The following is a 6,234-nucleotide window of genomic DNA, read 5'->3' as shown; positions in this document are numbered from 1 at the left end:
GGAGAAGGCGTACGCTCAGCGTAAATAAATCAGAGAGATCTCTTATGGAATCACGGTGACATGCGGCAGAATGTCAATAAAACAGGCATTTGTGGAATAATACAGCCATCTATTCGGGAGGGTGGCGCTTTTGCAAAGTGCATACGAGCCGGATTTCTTATCCCTTTTTTCGAGGTTAATTGGAGAATGACATTCAATACAGTCTCGAAGTGCCGATTTCTGAAGATGAACTTGAAAGAGCTAATGAAGAGCTAAGCAGGGGGAAGACTCCCGACCTGAAAGAATAAGTGCCGAGTTTTGTAAGACGTTCGAGAAGGAGACTTCCAAAGCTTTGTGCTTCGTGCGGGACGAAGCGTACGAGAAAAAAGGTTTGCCACCATCGTTTACACAGTCGCACATGGTATTTATTCCAAAGTCAGATGACCTACCCAAGCTTATTTCTGTCTCTAGTTATCGACCAATCAGTTTGACGAATGTTGATTATAGAATAAACGGAAAGGCATTCGCTAGACTGTTACAGAGCGTATTTTCAGATATTGTGGGGCCGCACTACCCTATCGGCATTAAGGGTCGGGCAATAGGCACCAACATAAATGTTACCTGCAGCATCCTTGAGTGTTGCGACGCAATTGGAGGCCGGGTGGTAATACTGCGGCTCAACTTGGAAAAGGCGTTCGACCGCGTATTTCGCACCAGGTTTTGTTTGCGCTTCTTAAGCATGTCAACGTTGACTCCATAATTGAAAAGGGTGTTCAAACGGCGTATGCAAATTTCAGCACGCGGATCCTCATGAACAGGAGTGTGCGTGAGTGTGCCTGTTCATTGTTCCCTGAGGCAAGGCTGTCTTCTCTCGCCACTACTCTTCGTAACGCATCTTGAACCTTTCTGCTTGAAAGTGATAGGTGACGAGGCAATACAGAGTTTTCATTTGCAGGTGTGTGAGGTCAATGTATCTATTCTATGCAGATGATGTCACGGTATTATGCAGAGACTAGAAAAGCGTGAGCCGTGTTGACACTGTTGCTGCGTCGTCTTGCACACAATTTGGCAGCGTAGTCAACTGCGCCAAGTGCGAAGGCATGTGACATGGTGACTGGAGGCAAAAGCCTGCTGTTTTCGAAAACCTATACATTGGAGAAACCAACATAACAAGTACTTAGGGTTGCCGTCACAGCACTACCGCCTAAACAAGGAATACTGGAATGAGGGAACAGACAAGTTAAAGATTAAAGTGGAGGGTTTGCGGGTGCGCGATAAGTCCATGTTCGCGAGAGTGACCATGTGTAATCTGTTCCTGGCAACTAGGGCGTGGTATGTTTTGTAGTTTCTGTCGACTTCGCGGTTTAATCTGCATAAAATGCACCGTGTATTCGCGGTTTTACAGCGAAAGCTGTATATGGCTATAGGTGAAACGAAAAACCGTTCGTCCCATGTTTCGCTAAACGTCTCCATTGACTGCGCCGTCAGTTACGTCGTTCTATACGTCGCACCCAAGCACGCGCGCCATTGGCAGCGCTGTTAGTGACGTCGTTCTCTGCGTCGTACCTGCTCTGCCCGCAACGCCGGCTCCTCGGCTCGCCGTTGTCGCATGCGTTCGATATCGTCGAGTTAGCTCGGCGTCGTGGTTAGCAGCACCCGCCCACCATTGGCGCTTGCGTTCTACTTCGCGATTTCAATGTGGTCGCTTCGTCGCTGCCGAAGCCAAAGTGCCACTCGAGGAACTCCCGCCGAAAGCGGGCGTTGGCCCCGGCGAACGCGTTTCCGCCATTTCCACGTTGACGCTGCTCTGCCCGCAACGCCGCTTCCTCGGCTCGCCGTTGTCGCATGCGTTCGATATCTAGAATTAACTCGGCATCGTGGTTAGCAGCATCCGCCCGCCATTGGCACTCGCGCTCCACTAGAAACACAAACATGTAACCAATAATTGAGAAACGTTTCAATACAGCATCGGGATTAACCCACTGCTAAACATCGGGGCCGCACGTTTCAGCTTCGCTGGTTAACCATCTGTACGGAGTGCTTGGTGTTTTTTTTATATGGGTTTCGGGGTTGGAAGCGCAGCAGTCGCAGTAACCTGTTCAAGAGTATCAAGGTAGGGGACTTGGGACTCACCAATTTATTCATCAGACAAATTGATTCTCGTTTCATCTTTCTAAGAGACCTAGACAACGCATTTCTGCGAAGAGTTACGCAGTTGCGAATGCAAAACACGTTGCCAGAGTTCATTGTCTCGTCATACCATACAACGGCCAGAAATTTCACCGGGTGTTTACACGAAGCTGTCTTTTGGTATTCTCAAAATGCATTTCTCATTGCAACATCAAGCGTCTGGGAACCGTAAGCGCCTGTATAAAGACCGCGTTGTTGTAATATTGCCAACGCTACTGTATATATCTCATCACTGTATATGTCGAGGACAGGATGTTCTAAAACTAGTCAAGCAAATGCCAATAAAACTACCGACAAACATTTTTTTATTAAAATTATATATAACGGCACATTTCCAGTCAAAACGTGGCTGTAGGTTAAAGGCGTCTTTGTGTTATAGACAGTCAGCTACATCATCTGCAAAAAAAAAAAAAAAAAAACGGAAACAATAGAACACGCCTTCATAGATTGCTGGGATGCAATATTTCATTGGGACGGATGTTCAGCGCCCACTTAACAAGAATTTCCATAACACTGCATGGAATTCGATACTTAACTGTAGGTGACGAGGACGGCGTCCCCTACGACAAGTTATTGTCCTAGTCCTCCACAGTCTCTGGAAAACAGGGCGCAAGCATGTCATGCCAACTTTAACGCGCGTTCTGCGAGATAAAACGTTATTGAAAGCATTGCATACATCCGCACGGCCTACAGAGCTCAACCAGAGCCACCACACTGGTTCGTCGCATTAGATGAACTATACTAAAATTGCGGCCGCTGGAAATTGCTAAACTTCTTGCTGAAGGCACATGTCTACCAAATTGACAACACTAAGTAATTTTATTGCGATAGCAATTATATGGACACTCAAAAGCAGATTTCTGCCGTCGGCGTCGCCGTCGCCGTTGCCGTCGCCGTCGCCGTCGCCGTCGCCGTGAGGTTCCGTATGACGTCAATCGAGATGAAATCGTCGCCGCGCGCCGCCGAACGCTGTATGTGCGAGTGAAAGGGCGCGAGGGACGCGCTCTTTCACGGCGAGTGAACGCACGGCGGAGAACAAACGCGCGTTCTGCGCCGTGCTTCCTTAAGGGCTGCAGAAGTAGGCGTCTCTTTCCTCCCTTACAATCATCATATATGTAGAGCAAACGCGCCTTCTTTCGACGCGCGAGAGGCCGTGGGGGAGGGGGAGAGGGGGAGGGAAGGGAGACGACGTTTAGCTGCGGCACCAAATGCCTATTTATATCAGAGGCTCCGGCAACAGTCACCAACGCCGCAGGCATTTTGAGCGAACGCGGGAAAAAACGCCGACGGCGTCGACAACAGTTCTGCGCGTTGCCGGTGCTGCTGCATGTAAATCAAGAGGGCTTTTTCACATCATTTAGTGGGCCTTACAAAACTTCTGGAGGAATAAAAACGCCGCTGGCTACGTACAAAACTAATTCTCTATTCGACTCTCGCTTAAAGAGACAGAGAGAGAAATTTATTTACATAAAGGCAGAGAGGTCGGCCTGAGCTGTAACTTGCTCTGGCCTGCTACTCTACACTGAGGAAAAGGGACGGGGAGGAAAAGGGTTAATGAATGAATGAATGATGATGGTGATAAGAGCAGGAGGTGTGTATGTACAAGTTTACAACGTTGTGGCATCTCTAAAGCCGTGCGTCCAGCCTAGTGGCTGGTAGAAAGACTAAAGCGGGACTGGTTATCAGGGCTGCAAAATCTTTTAGCGGCAGTTTCTTGCTATATCGTATCAGGAAGGGCATCCTAAATTTCGTTCAACCCTATCAAGCTACAATGCTGCTATTCTAGCACATTATTCCTTTTCCTTTTTCTTATTCGTAAAAATTTTTTACGTTAGTGCTAATTTCAGGGACTGATATTAGGGAGGGGGGGGGGGGTGGCATGTAGAGGGACAGGTGATAGGTGATCCATGCTTTGGACACACTAGAGCAAAGATGGTTGGTACGGGTATTTTTGATAAGATATGTATGCGTTCTACACCCATGATGTGTGCAACCAGGTAAGGCTGAAGTTCACATCGAAATGGAGACTTGAAGTCGAACATTAGTCTTGAAGTAGCATTAGTCGAACAAGGAATGTCGCTGAAACCAGCGTTTCGACAAGGGCAACTTTTCTCCGTCAGGCCGGCAAGTGCATTTCCTAGCAGCGTTTATGTGGGCGCGTAGCTCACTCTCTCCAGCCTTCAGTGGGTGAGGAGGAAGATAATAAGCCGGTGCGTAGCGTAGGGTAACTTGAGTGAGCTACGCTGCTTAAAAACGTTGCTAAGGAAAGCAGTTGCTGCCCAGACGAAGACAATTCCTCTTTTCGAAGCCACGGTGTAGTCGAAAAATTCGCTTCAAGATCATTCGATCAGTGGGCAGATCAGTGGGCATGGCGAAAGCACCAGGACAATGCATCTGAACAATCCGTTCTTATTTTTCATCCAGGCCGTGCTTCTGATGAGTGCCGGTCAAGAATTGTCCGTGGCTTACTATCAACTTGCTGCTCTTCAAGGGACGACATTGCAGCATGGGCACCATCGCAACATCTCGGTACAATCTCTGGCTATCGACACTTCGGGCCTGCGCACAACGACGACGTGGTTCGAAGGACAGGAAGCGCCCCTATCGGCAACATCACCTCTGCTGGGCTACATAAAAGCAGCCAAGAGGCGGCAACCGTTCAGTGGGCATGGCGAAAGCACCAGGACAATGCATCTGAACAATCCGTTCTTATTTTTCATCCAGGCCGTGCTTCTGATGAGTGCCGGTCAAGAATTGTCCGTGGCTTACTATCAACTTGCTGCTCTTCAAGGGACGACATTGCAGCATGGGCACCATCGCAACATCTCGGTACAATCTCTGGCTATCGACACTTCGGGCCTGCGCACAACGACGACGTGGTTCGAAGGACAGGAAGCGCCCCTATCGGCAACATCACCTCTGCTGGGCTACATAAAAGCAGCCAAGAGGCGGCAACCGTTCAGTGGGCATGGCGAAAGCACCAGGACAATGCATCTGAACAATCCGTTCTTATTTTTCATCCAGGTGAGCGACTATCGCCAGATTCACAGCTACCGTAGTAACAACCCATGTCTGTTAATTTTGCCGTGCCCACGGCCGCTGCTCGCAGTGTTGACAAATGTGTATTTATGTTTTGTAGATCTTATCTCATGTTGCGGGGATGTTGAATCCAATCCGGGGCCGTCTACGGATGAAATGCTTAAGAACATAATGCATGAAATACGCGAGATCAAGGTAACCATGAGCTCTTCAAGCCAGCGGCTCGAAGATAAATTGAATTCTATTGATAAGAAAGTGGACGATATCGCAGTCACTGTTGCCGAATACACGTGTAAAGTTGATAAACTACAAACAACCATTGATCATCTGAGTCTTAAAGTGGACGAGTTAGAAAACAGAAGCAGACGGAACAATTTAATTCTTTATGGGCTACAAGAAAAGAAGGGTGAACAACACCAGGCTCTAGAACAGGAAGTTTCTAAGAAGATCCTTGAGGATGTACTAAAAGTTTCAAATGTTAATATAGAGCGTATACATAGGCTTGGGAGGCCATGCGAAAACAAGTGCCGCCCAGTCATATTTAAATTAGTTGATGGGAGGGACAAGATAAAGATTCTCAGTAACTGCGGCAGTCTGAAAGGGACCCCTTTCAGTATTTCTGAGGATTTTTCGCCTCGTGTCCAGTCATTGAGAAAAAAGTTGTGGGAATACACAAAGCAAAACAGGAACAATCACGACAAAGTGGTGTTAACTTATGATAAGGTAAAAATTAACGGCAAGCTACTCAGGTGGGATGACACGCTCAACAAGGCAGTCCCCTTGAATGGCAAGTGACCAGGCGCCGTAATCACAACGAGCAACATATCAAAGCGAAAACAGAACAAGAAATCATCGGGTATGCTCCTGCCTCCACGAGAGCTCATTATGCTATGTGCTAATGCTAGGAGTGTAACGAATAAAACTGTAGAACTAGAAAGTTTACTCTTGGGCTTTCGTCCGGATGTAACACTCCTAACTGAAACGTGGCTAAGCGAAAACATCTCGGATGCAGACATAGTACCAAGC

Source organism: Dermacentor silvarum, chromosome 8 (genome assembly GCF_013339745.2).
Source record: "Dermacentor silvarum isolate Dsil-2018 chromosome 8, BIME_Dsil_1.4, whole genome shotgun sequence".
In the NCBI taxonomy this organism is placed as follows: Eukaryota; Metazoa; Arthropoda; class Arachnida; order Ixodida; family Ixodidae; genus Dermacentor; species Dermacentor silvarum.
This window is presented reverse-complemented; position numbering follows the sequence as displayed.